The sequence below is a fragment of the Ambystoma mexicanum genome, chromosome 11 (genome assembly GCF_040938575.1).
Source record: "Ambystoma mexicanum isolate Mex_15411 chromosome 11, UKY_AmexF1_1, whole genome shotgun sequence".
NCBI classification, from domain to species: Eukaryota; Metazoa; Chordata; class Amphibia; order Caudata; family Ambystomatidae; genus Ambystoma; species Ambystoma mexicanum.
This window is the reverse complement of record NC_090934.1, coordinates 938,789,064-938,810,938: the sequence shown is the minus strand read 5'-3', so window position 1 is coordinate 938,810,938 and position 21,875 is coordinate 938,789,064. Positions and strand designations below refer to the sequence as shown.

At 46.9% G+C, this 21,875-nt stretch overlaps 1 protein-coding gene and 1 long non-coding RNA gene across 3 annotated transcripts in view; one reads left to right on the top strand and one right to left on the bottom strand.

Annotated features, from left to right (window-relative positions):
- The window catches only part of LRRC56 (leucine rich repeat containing 56), a 1,196,120-nt gene extending 1,188,178 nt beyond the window's left edge, over positions 1–7,942 (bottom strand). For both annotated transcript variants that reach the window (XM_069624078.1, XM_069624079.1), the window contains exon 1: positions 7,767–7,942. The gene's annotated coding sequence lies outside the window, so the exon portion shown is untranslated. The remainder of the gene's footprint in view (positions 1–7,766) is intronic.
- LOC138503952 (uncharacterized) overlaps positions 7,936–21,875 on the top strand; it is a 113,676-nt gene continuing 99,736 nt past the window's right edge. The window contains exon 1 of the long non-coding RNA XR_011279738.1: positions 7,936–8,059. This is a non-coding gene — a long non-coding RNA (uncharacterized lncRNA). The remainder of the gene's footprint in view (positions 8,060–21,875) is intronic.

Genomic DNA, 21,875 nt, shown 5'->3' with positions numbered 1-21,875 from the left:
ATGCGATTTAAGTGAGTTAATAGTCATATTGTTGAGCTTACAATATTCTCCAAACAGATTTAATTTGTTTTGGAGTCCAAACGGCACTCTATCAAATATTATAATATCATCAGCGAATGCTAGCCAATGCAGCCGCATAGAACCCAGTTTGACCGGAAAAGAGTTAGAACCTTGCCAGATCTCATCGATGTCGGCAAGGTAAAGATTAAACAGGACTGCTGCCAAGTTGCAGCCCTGTTTAACACCTATGTATGTGGGTATGTTGTTAGACAATAGCCCTTCCGCATTAATGCGGACTCGGTAAGAAGTCTTCTGGTGTAAGGCTGCAATTAATGCAACTAGTGGAGATGGTATGCCATAGGCCAGCATCTTTTGCCAAAGCCGGGTACGGAGTACGTTATCAAATGCAGCCGAGAGGTCCAAGGCTGCCATATATATAGTTCCATTAGTTTTGGTATGTGCATTCCAAAGAAGATGGGCTAGGATCGTAGCATTTAGTTGGGTGCCCATTGCTCTGCGGAAACCGACCTGTGCTTTGGAAAGAATTGATAGCTCATGTATGCAGCCTTCCAATTCTGATAGAAGCAGACGTGCAAAAATTTTTGCAGCAGTATCTATAAGAGCAATGGGCCTGAAATTTAAGGGGTTGTTTAGCACACCCTTTTTATGTATTGGAATGATTATGGCAGTCAGCCATGATTCCGGGATCTTACCAGTTAAGTAGATTAGCTGGTAGCAAGGGAGAAGGTAACTGGCCCAAAAGTAAGGGTCATCTTTTAGAACGCAGGGAGGAAGCCCATCAGGACCGGCTGCTTTGGAGAACTTCAATTGGGAAATCGCCCATATGATGTCTTTTTTGGCCCAAGGACAGACTCGCGGCATGGACAAACACGTGTCTGTACTCTCAGTAGAGGCATGAGTGGTAGGCAAGGCATATTTTTGAGAGAAGTACTTCTCCCATTCGGAGCCCGAGATAATCGCCAGAGATCGAGTGTCCACCTTACCTGAGGGGTTTCTTAAGATTGCCCATATCTCTCGAGTTTTTTTTTTGCAAAGCAAGCTAATCATATGTTGATTCGCGAGAGTGAAGGCAGCCTGAGAAAGAGACTTAAAATGGTGCTTAAAGCACCCAATGATATGTTTTTTTTCCCGATGGTAGGTGAGAGGGCTGAGGGCCTTTTTTCTTAAGGTAGCCAGATCCCGATTTTTTTGCTTTTTTAATATTGCTATCTGATTCAGGTTTGGGTTGGCATCCAATGGGCTACCTTTAGCCAAGGCGTCCTTCGCTAAGGAAAGTAGGTGAAGCTGAATCATGTTGATGTTTCTGTCGTTGATTTTTTTGATATTCCCCTGCGACATAAGGTCGTCATAGTTTGGTATGAGATCTCTATTCACCAAAAACACCAATTTCCTACACACGGCCGGATTCCAATTGACAGAGATGGTGTTTCTGTCGGGAACCGCCAAAGAGACTGGAGGTGAAGGACTATAGACCTCACACCTCATCTGAAGTATTGAACACAGCATGTGGTGGTCGCTCAGACCCAAGTCTAGAATTAAGACTGGTTCAAGCAACCCGGAACACACTTTGGATGCAAGGAAGTAGTCAATAAGGGATGAAAGGTTGCCCCGTGACCATGAAATATGTGAAGGGTTAGGTGCAAATTGAATTGGGTAGATACCCCATTTTTCAAAGAATCTTAACAAATGGTACCCTCTATGGACAGCTTGTTGGGCGTAGGAGGAAAGGGAAGAAAGAGATCCTAGTGAGTGAGAGAACTGAAGGTATGAGTTTAAATCGCCTCCAATCACAATTTCATGATAGGGACACGAGACTGCAGCATGACCCAACATCCTGTCGAGATCATCCACGAGCAGGGGAAAAGAAACAGACTTGGGGTTCCAATACAGCGACATTAGAAGCAAAGGGACAACCTCGGCGGGTTCAAACAACAGCTCCACTAAGACGCAAGATTTCGAAGTATCAAGAATGGAGGCCACTGCTTTTAGACCATTTTTGATAAGGACAGCAATGCCGCCCGAAGGACGGCCTGTAAGAATGCGACTGGCTGGGACCGAGAAACTAGAGTACCCATCGAGATAAAGCTCGGATAGGCTCATCGTTTCCTGCAAAAATAAGATGTCGGGTTTCCGATCAGGGGCAACCCGCTTGTGCCATGCAACCAAATTGCCCAGGCCACAACAATTCCAGGATGCAATGGTCAGTCTGGACAGTTATGAGCCTGGAGTAGGCCCTTTGATGGCTGCAGCTGTTTTTATCAGGGGTTCCAGCCAAGCTAGCCCACTCAATGCTTGGGTTAGCGATGCTAATTGGAGGGCTAGTTGCGTAACCTGAGAGTCAGATGAGTCTGTACCCTGCCCCACAGGACATACTGGCAAGGTGGGAGCTACCCAGTCAAGATAGGCCCATGCACTATCCATGTCCGAAAATAGGCATGGAGTCAGACCGATGGAATGGAAGTCCTCAGCGAAGTCCAACAGCATTTTGGTAATAATCTGCGATTGGACTCTGCACAGGGCTCTATGATTGTTATGGGTTGCCAATTTAACCCAATCTAGATCTTTAGATGAAAGGTTCCTAAGGGCTGGAATTTGAAAGAATGAATTCATCAAAAATGACCTGTTTATACGAGCAGGGCCGTTTGACTCTGGATTGCTCGACCAACCAAGGATTAATTTCATGTCCTTTGGTGTGTGCGAGAAGGACAGGACGGCTGGAAGAGATTTTCCTACCGCTGAGGGCGGGAGATGCATCACCTCCACGTTAGGAGACGCCGAGACCCCAGGTACTTCTAAAGGAGAAGGAGGACGACCAGGATCTACACTTACAGCACCATAGGGGGCTAGGGGAATGGTAACTGCATCCGTCCCAACCAAAACGGTTTCCAACTGGGGGGGAGCACAACTTGGACTCAGAACAGGGGTAACTGAGGCCTCGGCTAGCAACGTCGAGCTCGCCTTTCTAGGTTGGATGTTGGGAAAAAAAGAATGTAACTGTGATTGGAGCTTGACCGTGGAAGTTCCTTGGTGGCCACGAGAGGCGATCTGTGAGTTCCCAGCTTTCAAAGCTGCAACCTGAAGATGTTTCCTACTTTCTTCGTCAAGGTCGCAGAGGGTTAGGCCAGAATCATCGTGGCTGGTCCCCGTACCCAAGGTTGCTATAGGTTCGGGGATCGTTAAAGCAAGAACCGGAGGTGGTATGTAGATGCTAGCTTTCTTTAAGCCAGCCTTAGTAAGTTTTAGACGTTTTTGGGCTCTTAGGAAGGACTTTCTCGCTTTACGCGAAACGAAGTGTCTTCCTTCATGCACCACGGGTCCTTCCTCCAAGTCCGAGCCCAAGTCTACTGCTAACAATGCAGGACTGGGCGGAGCCTCAATGATGTCAGTCAAGGCGGAGGGACTATCAGAGGGAGTAGCAAGACCTTGAGTAACTTTGGATCCTTCTCTTGGAGGGTCTTCTGGGTCCAAGAGCTGTTTGGTGGCAGCTAGCTTATAGAGAAGCTGTTCCACCTGTAGTAGACGTTTGTGCTGGAGTTTAAGAACCTCCACCAAATCAATGGCCTCCGAGTTGGCATGTAACGTCATCAGTGGATTGGACCCTGACACTACCTGAGAGTAAGAAGTCTGTGGGACAGCTATGGAGCCCATTCCCGGCTCAGTCTGGGAGCCCTGAGTGTAAGTCGTAATAGGAGTTAGGAGCTGGGGTGCTCTATGTGGGACACTCTCCAACAATTTTTCAAAATGGGCCAGATAGAAGGATCTAGAGTGCTCTTCAGCTAGGATGAAGCCTTCCAGTCTGGCTATCTTGTCTTTCATAAGAGAAAATGAAGATTGCATCTCCCTTAGAGTGCAATGTGTCAGCTCGTGTCCCTTATCCAGTAAATTGAGAATGCGTGAAATGACTAGAAAATTGAAGGGTTCGTTTAACTGCGAGTGTGAGCAGTATTCCTCTGGGGTGGAGGCCGATCTAACTGCTCCCTTTGGAGCAGAGACATCTGCCTCTTCATTCACCAGGGAAAAGGGAACCGCACCTTCTACAAACAAAGGCCCTACTGCCGTCTCAGTGCCAAAAGATGTGTTGTCATATGGAGTGGCGACACCCCCTTCCAAGACCCTATGTGAAAAAGTCGGTGGAGCCATCCCATGGTCGCCATTTTTTTCACTGATAATTACTGGGGGAATATGAAAGTGTACTTGTTCACAGAATGGAAAAGCGGATGACGCAGGAGACGAAGGGCCCAAGGAGAGCCGCACTCTTTTACTTAGTTCGCTGACAATCGTGGGTGCCAAGATAGACGTGTCTGTGAGACAATAAAGGCCTCGGAGGCCTTGTGTAGAGGAGCCATCTACGTCAAGCCCATGATTGAACACCTCGCCCTCATCACCAACATAGACGTTAGCGTCATGGACTGAAAAAGTTGGCACAGCCAATGCCGGAGACGGACCATGCAGTGATGGGGAGCTGGTCAAAGATGGTGCGGCTGCTATGGCGAGGTCCATATATCCCGCCTGACCCCGTCCCACGCCTCTCTCTATAGGGAGGCTAGGCCTAGGTAGCAAAGGAACGGAGGCTGCCGAGTACTGAAGAAGAGGAGGGATTAGCGGATTGGTAATAACCTCTAAGGCGAGGTCTTGCACGGGAGAGCCGATTTTACTACCACTTCTTAGTATCGGACTCATACTCAGGAGCGGCACACACCCCAAAACCAAGCTGTAGGGCCCACCCCTTTTTTGCCAAGGCAAAAGATAATGCCAAATAACAGTGGTATAATGGCACAAGTCCGCACTTCAAGACGAGGCCTCTATAGATTTACAAGAAAAGTTACCAAAAGAGTAAACATGGCCTCTAGACACATAAAAGTAACATGTTGGAATAATAACAAAAGTAATGCACATTTGTTTGAATTGTGGACCCAATGTTGAAGGCACCCCACCCGGAGCACCACTCACTGTACCCCCCCGGACGGTGGGACTCCCCAAAACTTGGGTGATTGGGGATTGGGCCACAATAACCAAAAGTATAACAGAAATATCCAAATAATTTACAAAAAACTGTGGACGATGAATGACAAACCGCTCGTGCCTCTAGGTCAAACAGGACACTAACGGAAGCCTAAGAACCTCCTCCGCGCTCCCGCGAACCGCGAACAGCCAACAGTACTTAGAATGTACTTGGCAGGTGCGCGGCGCGGGTGCGCGAGGAGGCTGATGTTATCAAGGCTTCCTGGGCGTCACTCGACACAGGGGGGCGGAGCCTAAGAAGAAGAAACACAAAAAAAGAACGTTAACCACACCTCCGGGACTTTACAAGGCGGGGAACACAATTGAAGGAATGTAACAAGGAAGGGCCCTTTCCCAGAGAGCAAAACGATTAAAGGTAGATGGAATAGGCAGTTCAATGGGCAGTTCAGTGGGCAGGGACAAGTTAGGTCATAATAGTCAGTCACCTCCTTTTCACGAACGGGGGCCAGGCAAACTGTGTGCATCACAGTAGGACGTCCTCCAGGCGTTCGAAAAGCTCCGAGCCGTGCACACGACGTCCAGAGGCAGGGAATAGTCCAGTGCAGAGCAAAGGCGGCGCTGCAGGGAAAATCCAGGGAACAGCGCAGACCAGTCCGAGTCCACAGCCAACAGTACTTAGAATGTACTTGGCAGGTGCGCGGCGCGGGTGCGCGAGGAGGCTGATGTTATCAAGGCTTCCTGGGCGTCACTCGACACAGGGGGGCGGAGCCTCCTTTTCACGAACGGGGCCCAGGCAAACTGTGTGTATCACAGTAGGACGTCCTCCAGGCGTTCGAAAAGCTCCGAGCCGTGCACACGACGTCCAGAGGCAGGGAATAGTCCAGTGCAGAGCAAAGGCGGCGCTGCAGGGAAAATCCAGGGAACAGCGCAGACCAGTCCGAGTCCACAGCCAACAGTACTTAGAATGTACTTGGCAGGTGCGCGGCCTTTTAAGAGTAGTGCTTGGCAAAATTCCTAATTCCGTCCAGGTGTGGCACTCGCTAACATTCACAATCCTGTCTAAATACGGCGCATGCCAAAGTTGGGAATTATATCTGAGAGTGGCACATGCTAGCATTCACAGTTTTATCTAGGTGCGACGCAGGCCAGGTTGAGGATTCCATCCATGTGTGCACATGCTAAGAATTCTCTGTAAGTGTGTTGCATCCCAACAATCTTGATCCCATCTAGATGCGACGCAGGCCAATCTACACAGCTCCCTCCAGGGGTGGTACTAGCAGACATTGATAAGTTGTGTATCGAATTGTGAACATGGGTGTGTATGCATATGCAGCGTTGAATACTTGCCTGTATGATAAAGGTTCAGTGTATACTGATCTTTAGGTTTAAATATTTTACTAGTCCTCCCCCATTCTCGTTGCATTGTAGAAGTTTCAGATGTTTCTTCAAGTAATGTCAAATGTGGTATAATTGATCCACTTTAAAAAGTTTAGATCATTGCAATATACATATGTACAAAATTATAGGGAATGACACCTATAAATGATTTTAAAAAATGTTTCTATATATTAACACCACCACTTAGTCGTACCAATGTTTTAGTTGTGCTGCCCTTTTTACATGTACATCTTTAAAAAAAACTGAAGGTTCACTGTTTTAATAAACGAACTACAATTCGCCTAATCAAAACTGCCAACTAAGTATTGCTATACCCCATGCTAGAAATGGACAACATTTACTCGGGGAAATCCCAGAACTGTATCAAGTGTTGGGGAAAGGCCGATTGTCAGTGTTGTGGACGGGACTGTGGGGCAGACAGTTGTCAAATAATGCGAGTGCCCTGAATATAGGCTTCTGGCTGCGTTGCATAAACACAAGTACATTTTGGGAACACAATAAGAATGACCACTAATTTATCAAACATGTATGTGATAGTAATTTAAACATGCATTCCTTCTGAGCATGCAATGCAAACTGGGTATGGTGCTCATTTAATCTGGCAGAATAGTCACCACAACAGTACTGTGTGTCAAAATACAAAGTGTCGCCAAATACCCAAAATACAAAGTGTTGCTTGCTTAGTATTAGTTGCATTGAGTCCAACAGCATACACTTTATTGTCATTTAGCCTATCTTTTTCAATAAAACGCACCCATAGCTGCCAAGTTTCCCAGTTCCAGGCATAATCTTTCAGACAGACATGTGGTTTTTTCACACTGCGTGCTGGAACTTGTAGGCCCAACCTTGCAATGGCAAACCCGAAACTACGAGTTCCAGCATGCAACTGGCACCAAAAGGCAGGACTGGCTCGAGGTGTCACGCATGGGAGTGGGAAACTTGACAGGGAGGTATTTAGTTGGGAACCAATTCGTAGTTGTGAATGCTTGTGTCTGAGACCGTGTTTTTGTGCTCTATGATAAAACGTGAGGGTTGTGTGTGCAGGATGATAAAACGTAACTGAGAGCAGCCTACATTTCTATAAAGTGAACTATCCAAACTTGCCGTTTTGGGCACAAAATGATTATCAATAGATACCCGCCCACCGACAACCCACCATCCAACACAAGTGTGTGTTTTTTCCTTCAACCGCGATCGTTGCACACCAATGTATTCAAAAAACGCATACTAATTGTATATGTAGTTTCACATTTCTAACACGTTTTAGTCAGACAGGCATACTCTATGTTGTGTTCTTAGCTGGGTTGTCGTAGGCAGCATTTTTTAGGCCCCGCGGGAGCAGAACTTTTCAACGGAAAGTAATTAGCAGATTGGAAAGTACTTACCTTTTCAGATCAGCCTAAAAGTTGTTTCCTGTGAGATCGCAATGCCCCGTCCTGCTGCACAGGCCGTGTGATGGTTTCGGCTTCAACAAGGCCTTGGTTGACATGGCAACAGGCAGGAAGCAAGCTGATTTAAATATGTACATATTGGGACCGCCTTCCATTCCCAGAGCTAGATTGTGTGTGTGGCTGGCAGATCTGCCTGTGGACGCGGTAAAGGTCTCGTCATGAACGGGGAGGTGCCTAAGGCAGGGTTAGGAAGCTCAACTGCGCCACGCCCGCTTCGCCGTTGTAATGTAAGCGTAAATGTTCCGAGTTTGGGTTCAGCTTGTATGAATTGCTCGCGTATTTGGCAGTTCTAGAAATGTAGGCACCGCGAGGTTGTACTATAAAAACCACTTTGGAAATAACGTTACCGCATTCAGCGTTTCCAAAATGTGTAGTGTATTGACAGGGGCAGAGCTAGCCTCGAAATGTTGGGGGTGCTGGATGACACCTTGGAGCGGTTGGGATCTGTGCTCTTCTATTTTGTTTTTAATTAGGTTGTACTGTTCTTATGCTTTTATTTTAAAAATAAACCGTTCCATAATGGTTTCGTTTTAAAATAAAAGTGTACGGAAGAAGTTGAAACTTGCATTTCGGTGCACTGCACTGGACGTTCCTTTAAAGAGGTGCATTTGTTTGGGGGTTTGTATTGTGCATTGAAGGGGGCGCAGTGATGGGGTTTGTGGGGAGAGGGGGCAGGCCAGTAGGGAACATAGTTCCACTACTTCTTACATACACTTCGACCACTGCTTATGAAAGCAGGTAGTGTACCACAACCACAGCCCTACCCCCTTCCTCTGAGCCCAAGAGGCTAAATAGCTATTATGCCTTCCTTTTGCCCATTACACATCCGTCATCCCAATTCAGAGTATATTTAGTTTCACAAATATGGTAATATTTGAAGGCATGGGCCATCTGAAAGCTGGTCAGCACAGTTAAGTCTTTGGCTTCTTCATAGGGGGGTCTATTGATATTGCCTGGCAGGCTTTTGTTCCTGCCATCACAGTAATGATTGTTTGAACGTGAAGTAAATAAACGGCTCTCTGACATGAGAAGTATGACAGACTCTTTGGTATCAGACCATGGGCTGGGCATCACAACAGAGCGATGCCTTCTTCCTCAAAGTGTGGCGCCACCCATGTGTATTGATGCTAACTTTAGAAAATGGGTGAGGGTCATTTGCGCTGCGACCCACCAACCTGCTTCTCCTCTTGCACACAATGCCTAGCCCTCCGCCCCATAATACATGTACTGTGTTTTGTGTGTTCGGGGGCCGGCCGTCGGCTGTTACACAAGCATACATCCACACGCACCCATGCATGCATAGAACACACGCCGGAGACGTGTGATGGCTCCGGTCTCTGGCGCGAACTGCCGGGCACCGCCTTTATTCTTCAAACGCGCATGCGCGAGCTCCGTAGAGGCTCGCGCATGCGTACCTCGTGTACGAAGTACACAACACTGTGAAGGATTGCCATCTTGCAAGGATGTGGAAGCCCTGGATTTTTTTTGATTTATAATAAACTAATAACACAATGCAGATAGTTCGATCACAGAAAGAGGCATCTGCTAATCGGATTCCCCTTTCATAAACATGCTAAAACCCAGTGCACATCAGTGCCTTGCTGAATCAGTATCCTGATATTTACCACCTGCTCTGCCAGTAGCACAGAGCAGGTTCAGAGGACACAGGCACCCATTTGACAGCTGCAGTGACAGCCAAGTTTCTGCAGCGCAGGGGCTACGTTTAAGAAATGCACCCCTGTTCTAACAACTACATAACTACGAGAATACTATCCTGGTGGCATGTTAAACTGTAAATAGAAGCCATACCTGAATTTTAGGTTTGGTAGCTAGCATCTCTCATAATTATCGAAGCCACATCAACTTGATATCACACATGTCACCCTTGTGAGCCTATATCTGCTCTGGAATGAAGATTCCCCCTGCTAATAGCGCAGGGAGCTCTTGATACTATTAAAGACAAGGAGGTGAGCATTAAGCTTCATCTTCTCATTTATTCTACTCTCCAGCAGTTTCAACAAATAACATACATTTAAAATTTCTTCTTTTTGAAATAACCATATATATATATTTTTTATAAACTTCATATCCCATCATTCCTTGTAGTCCTAGTGTCTAAACCATGTGACCTAGTCCTTCCTTTTCCTCTGTTCCTCCATTTCTTTGACTGCTTCGAACTACAATTTTCTCCCAAACTGAACGGCCAACTGGGCTAACTTAGTCTCTGAACTTTATTCTTTATGTCGAGTCGGTCTCTCGCATTTTAACTTGCGGATCGTTCCGTGCGACTCACTCCCTTCTCGAGCGACTTCAGCCGTTCTTCTGCTCATCCCCTAGTGTAAGAAATAACACAGTACATGTTAGGGCGGGGATACACACCCTATTCTGAAAGAAAATTTCATGTAAGTCATTTGCAATACATCACTTCATTTTACTCATCATTACTCAAATGTCCCGTGTAGAGCGGGAATTTAATGCTCGCCTCCTTGTCTTTAATAGAGTCAAGAGCTCCCTGCGCTATTAGCAGGGGGAATCTTTATTCTATGTCAAGACGGAGGCGAGCATTAAGCTTTTTCAAAGCTTCTTACTACCGCTTCCGCTATAGTGTTGATTGGTCAAAAATAAAACATTCTAAACATTGTATCGCTAGCCCAATTTGCTGCTTTCATAACATCCTGCAAAGCTGCGCCTTGCCCTAATGCTTTTGAGGCCATTGCTCCTCTAACTGAATGCGCTCCAAATTTTGTCATGTCTATGCCCGCTAGGCTCATGATATCTCTGACCCATCGCGCTATAGTGGCTGTTGCTACTCCTTTGTGTGGTTTCCTACACGCTATTAACAATTGGGTTGTCCCTGCCGGTCTTGGCTCTGCTGTTCTACTCTCGTACTTTTTTATGCATGTGTCTACGCACCACTTCGGATGATCTTGCATGTAGGGGTACGTGATCGTGGAGGAATCTGTTTTCGTTCTTCTAGCCAGATTGAACGTTACTCCTTCTGGACCGTATGTCTTTCTATTCACTTCGAGGGCTTTGACGTCTGCCACTCTCCTGCATGACACCATGCATAGTAGCATAGCTAGCTTCCCCGAAAGCTTTCCTAGCGACAGATATCTGTTACTGGGCCAGTCTGCTAGTAGTTTCAGCACTACTCTTAAGTCCCATAAAACCTTGTACCTCGGCTGAGGCGGCTTCCTAAATCTTATTCCTTTTAGAAGTCGTATCACTGCTACATTCTCTCCTATCAGCACTCCTTCCACGGTCAGGTGACCTGCTGATATTGCGGATCTATACACTCCTATTGTTCTACAAGCTTTTTCATCTTGTAGGAGCTCCGCTAAAAAATTCAGTATCTCGACTAAAGGGGCAGAAATGGGATGAAGACTTCTCCTTTTGCACCATGTCGGCCATCTATTCCAAGCTGCGTCGTAGCTCCGTCTAGTCGAAGGAGCCCATGATTCTGCAATGAGGCTAGCCGCCTGTTCAGAAATCCCTGGGCGGTTCCAGCATCTCCTGCCATCCTGCACGCCATCAACAGCAGCGTCCCCTTCACTCTCAGTAGGGTGAGATGACCCAACTGGGTCCATGAGAAGGTTCTCTCCTGGAGGTAGTACTCTCGGGTAGTCCGCTACTAGCTCCATGAGCGCTGGAAACCATACTTGGGATTTCCATATCGGAACTACTACTATCAAATTCGCTGCTTCCCTGCGTACTTTTGCCAGTACCCTGCTCATCATTATGAATGGTGGGAAGGCGTAGAGTATCTGACCTCTCCAGTCCTGTAGGAAGGCATCTACACTGGCTGCTGCTGGGTCCAGTCTCCAGCTGAAAAACCTCTCCTTCTGTGCGTTCAGTGTGGACGCAAACAGATCTATATGTACTGGGCCCCACCGTTCCTCTAACTGTCGGAATATATCTCTGTCCAGCATCCAATCGCTGGAGTCTGACAGGTGCCTGGAATTCCAGTCCGCTATTGCATTCAACGAGCCTGGCAGGTATTCGGCCACTACTGAGATCCCTGATTCTAGGCAGGAATGCCAAAAATCCTTGGCTATTTCTGCTAATAATTTGGACCTCGTCCCTCCTTGATGTACTTGACTGCTGAAATGTTGTCTGTTTTCAGCAGAATACATGAATTCACTTTTCCTTTCGTAAAAGCCTTGATCGCAAAAAGATCTGGCTAACTGTTCCAGACAGTTGATGTGTAACTGGAGTTCTTCTGCGCTCCACCTTCCTCCTGTCTGGAGGTCTCAGCACTGTGCTCCCCAGCTTGCTCTGCCGGCGTCCGATTTTATTATTGAGTCTGGACGGTCGCCAAAGATGGCTCTCCCGTTCCATGCTTCCATGTTTAGTAGCCACCACTCTAGTTCCGTTCTGGATTCCTGGTCTAGGGGTACCAATTGGTGGTAACGTAAGCCTTGCTGAAGATGTTTTATCTTCAGTCGTTGCAGGGCTCGGTAGTGCAGTGGCCCTGGAAATATCGCCTGTATCGATGCTGTTAGTAAGCCTACTACTCGCGCTATTGTGCAGAGTGAGATTACTGTCTTGCTGAGGCATATTCTTATTTACCTTTTTATGTCTCTTATCTTTCTGCTCGGGAGCTCTTGGGTTGCTGTCCTGGTGTCTATAATAAACCCGAGGAACTCTATCCTCCTCGTTGGCCTCATCTCTGACTTTTCCTGATTCACTAGAAACCCGAGGGAAGTCAAGAGATTCACTGCCCAGTGGGTCTGGTAGAGGAGTGTCTCTCTGCTGGCTATCAGCAGGATATCGTCCAGGTAGATAATAATTCGTACCCCTTTCTCCCTGATCGCTGCTGCTACTGGCTTCATGAGCTTCGTGAATGCCCATGGCGCTGATGCAAGCCCAAACGGCATTGTCGCAAATTGCCATAATTGCCCGTCCCAGTCGAATGCTAGAAAGGGACGGAAATCTTTTTGCACTGGTATTGTCAGATAGGCATCTTTCAGATCTAACCTCGCTAACCAGTTATTCTGTCTGAGTGTGTCTCTGAGCTGATGGGTCCCCTCCATTTTGAAATGGTGGTAGACCACCCAGCTGTTCATGTTCATGTTCGGAGTTCGAGCAGAGTTCAGTCTGCGGCAGTCCCTGGTGGAGTGTGGTGTGAGGAGCTGCAGCGACGGTGTCTTTGCGGGATCCAACCTATTCCTTTAAGGAAAAGAAAGTCCAACTGACTATAAAAACCCATCTCGCGCGCGCTCCGCGCTCGAGATGGGAGTTCGAGCAGAGTTCAGTCTGCGGCAGTCCCTGGTGGAGTGTGGTGTGAGGAGCTGCAGCGACGGTGTCTTTGCGGGATCCAACCTATTCCTTTAAGGAAAAGAAAGTCCAACTGACTATAAAAACCCATCTCGAGCGCGGAGCGCGCGCGGAGTTCGAGCAGAGTTCAGTCTGCGGCAGTCCCTGGTGGAGTGTGGTGTGAGGAGCTGCAGCGACGGTGTCTTTGCGGGATCCAACCTATTCCTTTAAGGAAAAGAAAGTCCAACTGACTATAAAAACCCATCTCGAGCGCGGAGCGCGCGCGGAGTTCAGTCTGCGGCAGTCCGCGGCTGAACAGAGGCTGGCTGAGGTGGGTGGCTTGGCTGACGGCCACGAGACGGTAAGTGAAGCTAATTCACTAATCCCTTATTATTTTCTTGGATGGCTGAAACCGGCCCCCTGACGCGTGCAATGGTCAGGCAAACGCTTCTCCCCAGAGCAAGGTCCGAACACATAGCCACCGCTGTATCTGCCCCTGAGGCAGCTACCGAGAGCAATAGCCACAGTGGTGAAGCCGTGCTTAACCTTGCATCGATGGACCCGGTGGTAACTGCCGGAAATATCAGCCATAGCACTACTTCACCGCCTGTGAGTTCACTAGCCGGATATGACTGGGTGATTCAGTGCAAGCAGAGCAGAGAGAGGCAAACGACGTCCGACATGGAAAACGTGTTAACGGTGACCATTCCTTCCATCCTAGCCCCGTCACACGTGCCCTGCAGTAGTGCGATTGTCTCACCTACCTTTGCATGCCCTAAGGTGATCAACTCCCCATGTAGAGGTCCTATAATGGACCATGGAAATTGTAGACCACAGACTACATCGGACCCAGGAACTTCGAGTCTAGAGCTTAGCCGGGTACAAGATGAGTGCCTCAGGAAAAGCATCCTTGAGGCACCGAGCAGCCTCAAGACAGGCTGCTCGACAGCCAAGCTCGCCCGCGCTGAACCAACCGCTGTGTCGGTGATTGAGATAAATACTGCGATGTTCCAATCGCCTTTTGACGTCACTGACTCCGAATTGATGGAACTTGAAGTGCCGTTAGAACAAAATGAGTCTAAAAAGCTTAGATTTTTGTATCCACCCGCGAAATCCGACGACTCACACACCATGGCAGAGCCGTCCAGTGAGGCAAATGATGAGGTCAACTTGAAATCAGGCTATCATACAAATGCCGCGGTATCACATCGGCCGCCACCGGTACTAGAAACTGAAGCAAATAAGATGATATGGAGCAGCACGTCCCCATCACGAAGTGCGAATCAGAGTGCACCAAAGACGTGTACAGCAAATAGCGGACGCAAAGCTCCTGACTCCAGCAGCTCCAACTGCCAACAATCGAGGCCCAGTGAATCGGGTCATTTACTGGACCTAGCTGGACGTGAAGCAAGATTGGCTGAACGCCTGAGAGCTGACTTTGAGCAAATGAAGCAACGTCTGTCAACCAGTTTTGCAAGACCTAACTCCGACCAGACCGACAAGTCGACCTCTAACCCAGATTCGATCGACCTGAGTGAGACGAGTATGGACCAGGAACAGGTCCATAGAAGATCAGGCCTCGAGTCGAGCAAAGTGGTGCCAAAGGACATCGTCGAAGCAAATCTGCCCAGTAGCGGCTCTCTATCGACAACGGTAGCTGGCAGGTCCCGCTGGCCAGCGAAATCGCCCAAAGAAAAGTCGAGACCGCTGTCAACTCACTCAACTCCAATGCATCAGGCTTTATTGTCTCACACGACAAGTAAAATGTTCGATTCCATGAGATTGGATGCAAATTCTAATAAGACGATGGAAAATCTAAACCAACAGAATGACATGGAGACAACAAAAGACATGGCGGCAGCCCTTAAGTCCAATCTATCGGCTGCAGCGGCCCTACAAATACACAACAATGTGTTAGCCGCAACATCAGTTGCCCTCATTCCCTTCACCAAATTATATGAAAATATACATGAAGCCATCCAATCGAATGGAGGGATGCTCCAGCATATCATGGAAATACGAGCCAACCAGGATCAAACTATTGCCCAGCTTCAAAACAAACTCGACACTGACAAACTTGCCTTGCAGTCAATGCAATTGCAACTACATGAAATCAGGACCAAGGACACGTCAGATGTTAAAGCGTTAGTGGCAGCAGCTACGGCATGTCTAAAGCAAACCACCTCCTTGCAACAGCAGTGCAGGCACAGCGATGGCCCGACTGGCAGTCCAATGAAGGTAAAAGAACCAGAGGAGGCGATCATGAGTGAAATGGCTAAGACAGGGCCCCCTGCCTCTGTACTTGCTATCCAGACAAACGAGGCCGAGATAGGCCGCTCCTTGTCAGTCGCTCCAGTCCTGCCCACAGCCGTGATTGCTGTTGACCCCACTGGAGGGTTATCGGCGAATCCAGCAGAGAAGCCGTCGACATCTTCAAGTGAGGTAGAACGTCCTCCTGTTGATAACAATCCAAAAAATCTTGACCCAGTTGTATGCAACAACAAAAAAGTGACCTTTGGCATTTTTGACGAGCCTGCCCTATATCTAAACAAGGACAAAGGGATCCCGTCAAACGGACAAAAAACCCGATTGACAACGAATCACCCGAAAAAACAGACCGAAAAGCGAAAGCACTGTGTGGCTCGTCCTCAAACCAGCAATTCAAAGAAATTTATACGCAATCTGACGACTCCACCAAAGCTGAACTTCTTCTCGAGGAACACAACGGGAACTTCCCCACAGACCTCCAAAGGCACAAAAAGGACAGACAAGGCTGTGCCAGTAGCCGCAGAAGCAAAGGCAAACCCTAACAAACGTCAAAGACTCGACTCTGACGAACTGGCAACTACAACAGGATCAGTATCAATTGACCTATGTGATTTATCCACGTATTCATATGATGACGACACAGAGCAAACACAGAAAAGTGCCTTGAATAGCACCATGAGTAGCTCTGCCTCAAACGTGAATATTTCTGATGTGGACTCGCCGTCAATAAATCCATGGGTCGCAAAGAAGATTCCTGCTCAAAATGAGATGGCTCTGGCAAATAAGAAAACCCAATTTTCCATACACGGTCACAAGACATCAAACACGAATGCCAAGCTCCTCCACAAATCCCTGAAGGATGAAAGGCCAAGTCTGGTACAGCAGGGCCGCATAAACAAAATAAGGAGTCTAAATCCAAAACTAACAGCTGGGCAGCGAGCAAACGAACAAAAAAAGGACTACAATGAGACCAAAGAGACTCGAATGGATGAAAATGCCAAAATTGCTATCATCAACATCCTCAATGACGATTCTGAGGTAAACTTGAATAGAAGAAATGTCATGCGCCTCCTACACTCGGTGCCTGCTCTAAGAACAGTATCCTCTGATGACATAGCAATCATTGAATACATATCGGAAGATCATGAGGACCGAGTTTACTCACATATAAAGTCCAACGCTGTCCGAAAAGTCATCTTGGCAGCAAAAGACGATCTACTGCAGCTCGGCTTTGACGTCAGTGAACCTAAGCCCAAACCTGAATGGGTTGCAAGCAAAAACGAGGGAAAGTCTAGCCGTAGGCATGAACTTAGATCGCTCACATTTGAAAAGAAAAAATGCGAATTAAGAAATCACTCGAAAACAGCCCCTAATTCAAATCATTATGGAAGTCAAATCAGGCATAACGTGTCAAATCATTAGCTATCGGCCGTCAAGGAACAAACAGTGTCCTCCCTGATTTCATGGAACACAAGAGGATTTCGACATCTGTTCGATGAATTTCCGATTGAATTGGAAAATAATCTGATAATTTGCCTACAAGAAACGTGGCTAAGGACCCCCCCGGTGAAAGATGGCTACGTGACCCTGCTAAATCCAGCAGGGAAGAATGCATTTGGACGGCCTTTTTCAGGTCTAATAACTATGATCAAAATTGGCCACAACTGGGAGGTGAAAAAAAGTGATAATCCTAACTTATTCATCCAAAGTACGCTAATTGAACATAAAGTTCGCAGTCCACGGCAACACCAGAATATTCTAATAGTTAATGTATACTGGAACCCGGTGATGATCAAGACTAAAAACTTTATAGCTGCAATAACTGCAATCCTGAACAAAAATCTGCAGGAAATAAGCAACCTTATGGTCATCATATGCGGTGATATGAATTTGTCATGGTTTGATTTGAATGGTGGTCGGTTGAATCGAATGAGTACGCAATGCCAACAAAATCAAACTAGGCGATCTCAATGGGACAACATCATGGAGATTTACGACTGCGACATGATAAATGGACAAGTGTCGGGCGACATACCACAAAATAATACGTGGCATAACTTGGGTCTTGCAAAAACACTAGACTATATCTGGGTGTCCAAACATTCATGGGACCTAATAAAAGATATGCACGTAACACCAACAAAAAATAGCGATCACGAGATAATGGTGATGAATATGAATATAACCTCTGGATGCATGACGCAGCAATTAACTTCTACTCTTGAAGTAAACAACGGGAAAAACAGATTACGAATATCGTCCCGTCAGATTTCCATCATCACGAATGAATTGGAGGAAGCAAAGAATGCGTTGAGTAGCAACACAGACTATGTGTCACTTCTACCCTGCCGTCAAGATAGGGCGTTATGGAAGACAAACTCTGTTAAAACGCACACTCATACATGGAGCACAAAGCTAAATAATGAAAAAAAGAAGGCTAATAGTGAAATTCGCCAGTTGAAATCGCATGGCGGTCCGAATATGAGTAACTTGATACAAAAACGACGACAAGCTTACCGCAACTGGGTGAAAGCTTTCAAGTACCAGCGGGACCAAGAACGCGGTGAAGCAATGTTGAGCCTGCTGAAATCACATAAATGTAGAGACATCTGGCAGATACTTAATAAATGTTCAACTAATCAAGCCATCAGGATGGCAAACGTGGTGACCGAAGTCGCCTGGAACCAACACTTCAACAAAGTCTTCTTAGGAGACGTTAAAATTGAACCAAATCACCTTGTATTACCGGCTGTAAAGTGGGACTGCTGTGAATCTGCAGATGACATAGCCACTGCAATTGAGAAGTTGAATAACTCGCGTGCTGCAGGACCGGACGGCATCACAAATGTGATGCTTAAAGAAAATAAACTGGCATGGTCGAAACTCATCGAGACACTATTCGCTAACATTGCAATGACGAGAACAATTCCTGCAAATTGGACAACAGCAATAATTGTCCCAATCTTCAAGAAGGGTGATCGGGCCAATCCAGCTAATTATCGCCCCATCGCCTTGTTGGACACAATTGGCAAGGTGTTTGCAAACTTTCTTCAAAAAAAATTAACAAAGTGGTCAAATGCAACTGGAATCACAGACAACAGACAAACAGGTTTCACGAAAGGTGTGGGAACAGAAATGAATTTAACATTGCTTAACATCTTAAAAATAAATGCTCTGGCAAGAAATACGAATTTATTCTTTGCATTCATAGATCTTCAGCAGGCTTTTGACTGTATCGATCGAGAATTACTGTGGGCGAAACTAGACAACTGGAATTGTCCCCACGACATCCTGCTACCAATCATAGCACTCCATACGGCAACAACAATTCAAATAAGGCTGAACGAAGCTGGCCAGTTATCCGAAAGAATGAAAACTAAAAGAGGAGTAAAGCAGGGTTGCCCGATTGCTGCTTGTTTATTCAAGCTCTTCATTACCGACATTCCCACCGCCCTAGCCGCTGTTAGATGCTTTCCTCCTAAAATAAATGGGATACAAATAAATTGCATGACATATGCAGACGATCTTGTTTTGGTCGATACTACGCAGATCGGATTGCAACGACTCCTTCAAAAGTTACATCAGTATATGTCGACCAACAACCTGAAAATAAACACTGCAAAAACAAAAATCATGAGAGTCGGGTCTCACAAAGGGGAGAAGAAACACCCATTTAGTTGGAGAGTCGGAATACATCCAATCGAAGAAGTCACAGAAATCAGATATTTGGGCATCATGGTTAATACCTCGATATGTGAGAAGAGTTGGGTCCGTGATATGGAGCTCCGGATAAAGATCCTGGCAGCACAAGGCTTGCGAATTCACAACCTTTATGGAAAATTCTCTTTGATACCGATCCGGTTGTTTTACTTGCAAAAAGTTATTCCATCTATTACTTACGGAGCCGAATCTGGATGGAACCTTGATCATAAAATCTGGGCGAAAATGGAGGGCTACTTTTGGAAAAGAGTACTAAGGTTACCAAACTGCCTTTCAATTACCGTTATAAGACAAGAACTGGCCTTGGATGACCTTTATACAACTGTGTTATGGAAATCCCTGGCACTATTGAGAAAGACGCTATTAACAAATAAAGAACCCGCATATGAAATCTTAGCAGTCAAAGACATGAGATTTGCTGGAGACGCATATAGGAAATGGTATAAGAAGGCATTTGACATTATGATAGCCGCTAAGATATCTGAAGAAATGCTGCTAAAGTGGCCACAAGTAGCCAAAAGAAAACTAAAAGAATGGTCATGGGCAGGTAACATAGCAAGACTGGAAAGTCAGACAGCTGCACCCAAACTTGGGCCGACTGCTAATAAAATGAACAAGATGCCAAAGTACCTGTCACAGTTTCCTTCGAGGCATCACCGTGATCGGTTTCTGAAAATGAGAATGAACGCGTTAAGAACTAAGGAAATCCTACTAATAAGAAAAGACGCAGAGACCAGAGACAATCGGTGCCGATTCTGCAACGAGGACATCGAAACAGTAAAACACTTGTTAGTCGCCTGCCCCAAACTCCGATCCTTAAGATCTGTACACCTGATCAAATACGCCCCGAGAAATGAGAACATGGAGGATTGGTGGTACCGAATACTGAGTGGGAGCTCTATTCACCTAATATCCTCAGTGATAAACTTCCTCGATGCCATTCAACTTTAAAGATCATGTGAAGGGAGGGGCGGGCTTGTTGAGGTTGTAATGGAATTGTTTTGTAAAAGATGATGTGTCAAAACAAAAAGTTTAATAATAAACTATGTTTAAAAAAAAAAAAAAAAAATGTATCACTGGCCTCACTTTGTCTTTTCGGTGGACCAGAAACATATTGCTCACGAACCTCGGGTGTGCCTTGCACAGTTCAATCACCTGTTTTTCCGCTAGGCTCTGCAGCTCTGCAGCTCTGCATGTAATAAGTCTTTCTCTGTCTGCGCCGAGGCTAGTGGACGGGGGGCCTGGTATTGGGTAGGGGTCTCTGTAAACTCTATGCGCATGCCTTTTTCTGCCTGCAGGATCCAAGCGTCGCTGGAAAGCGTGCGCCAATTCTCCCAGAATACTGCTGTTCCCCCCCCCCACTGGTGGGTATGTAAAAAGTCTCACCTGTGTGAAAGTTCGGCCCTCTTCCCTGTCCTCTACTGCGCCTTCCTCTAGGGAAACGGCATCTCGGCGGGAAGAAGGTGTCTGTCTGCCTGTTCTCCCAGTATTGGTCTCTATTGCCATGAGGCCTTCTGAATGCCTAGTAGCGACCGGTCGCTCGACCTCTGTACCGACCGGTCCCGCCAAAAACTCTTCCCGGGAAGATTTTTTTCATGGAAGCTTGGGCCTTCTCTAGGGAAGTGTAGGTTCCTACGAATCTCCCCATTTCTTTGCCGAAAGTCTTTCAGAACAATAGTCCCTGAGCTGCCTTGCCTTCTTCATACGATGATAGGTCTCCCAGTTTGTGATCGATCTTGAGCAAGAGCCCTCTCCTGCGTTCGGACGATATTGTGCAATTGGCATTTGCTAGGAGACATACGGCTCTCTGAGCCCAGTTCGCCAGGACTCCTGGGTCCACCTCCTCTCCTGTGTCTTTAGCTCGCTCGGCTAAATCCATAATTTTACCCAGAGGCCCGGCTAGGTCGATGAACTTTTCCTGACGGCTTCGCCATGAGCGATCTATGCCCTTCCTGGGATCTTTGTTGGACTTGGAAACGAAAGATAACATCTTTGGATCTAGCTCTGGGGCTTCCGCTACTTTTCCCGGCAGTTCCGATCTCAGGCACTCCGCTCTCATTCTCTGTCTGACTTCCTTCTCCAGTGCTTTCCGCAGTCTCCGGGTCATGTATTTTGCGACCCTCGGTGATGGTACTGTGAGGAAAAAGGGCTGGAGCAAGAAAGGCGTGTGTAAAAACACGTAAAAACATGAAATATAGGCATAAACTACAACTCCCAGCAGCACTTGGAGAAGGTTGTAGTTGGACCAGCTGTGAATAATCAGCAACAGCATAAAATGGTCAACGGCGTACGGCAGGTGTGGCTTATTTTGTGTCAGCAGCAGGAGACGGGCGCGTCAGGACTACGGTGTGCGGCGGCTGCAGTACGCTCTATGAAGGAGCGCAGACTATCGGCAGCGGCGGTAGGCGGAAAGTGACTGCATTAACTGTTGCGTCCGGGACGGCTCACAGGCCTCCCGGACATGAGATAAGTACAGGGAAGGTGTTGGAAAACATTGGGCGGCGGCAGCGGGCAGATTGTTTAATTGCTGCCAGCTACGGTCGGATCACTGCTGCGTCCGGGACGGCCTGCGGGTCTCCCGGACTTAAGATAAATGGGAACAAAGAGGCTTTTAGGATTCGTTACTTATCTTCAACTGTTGATTATGATGAATACGATGCATGTCATTTCACGTGTTCAGTAATATGTGCGGGTTGGAGTTTAGCCCTGTTTGAGTACTAAGGACGCTGCTGGGGGTGTAGGAAAGGCTCTGCATTCCAAAAGGGCATATGGTGTCTTCATTTATGTTTACAAGTCCAC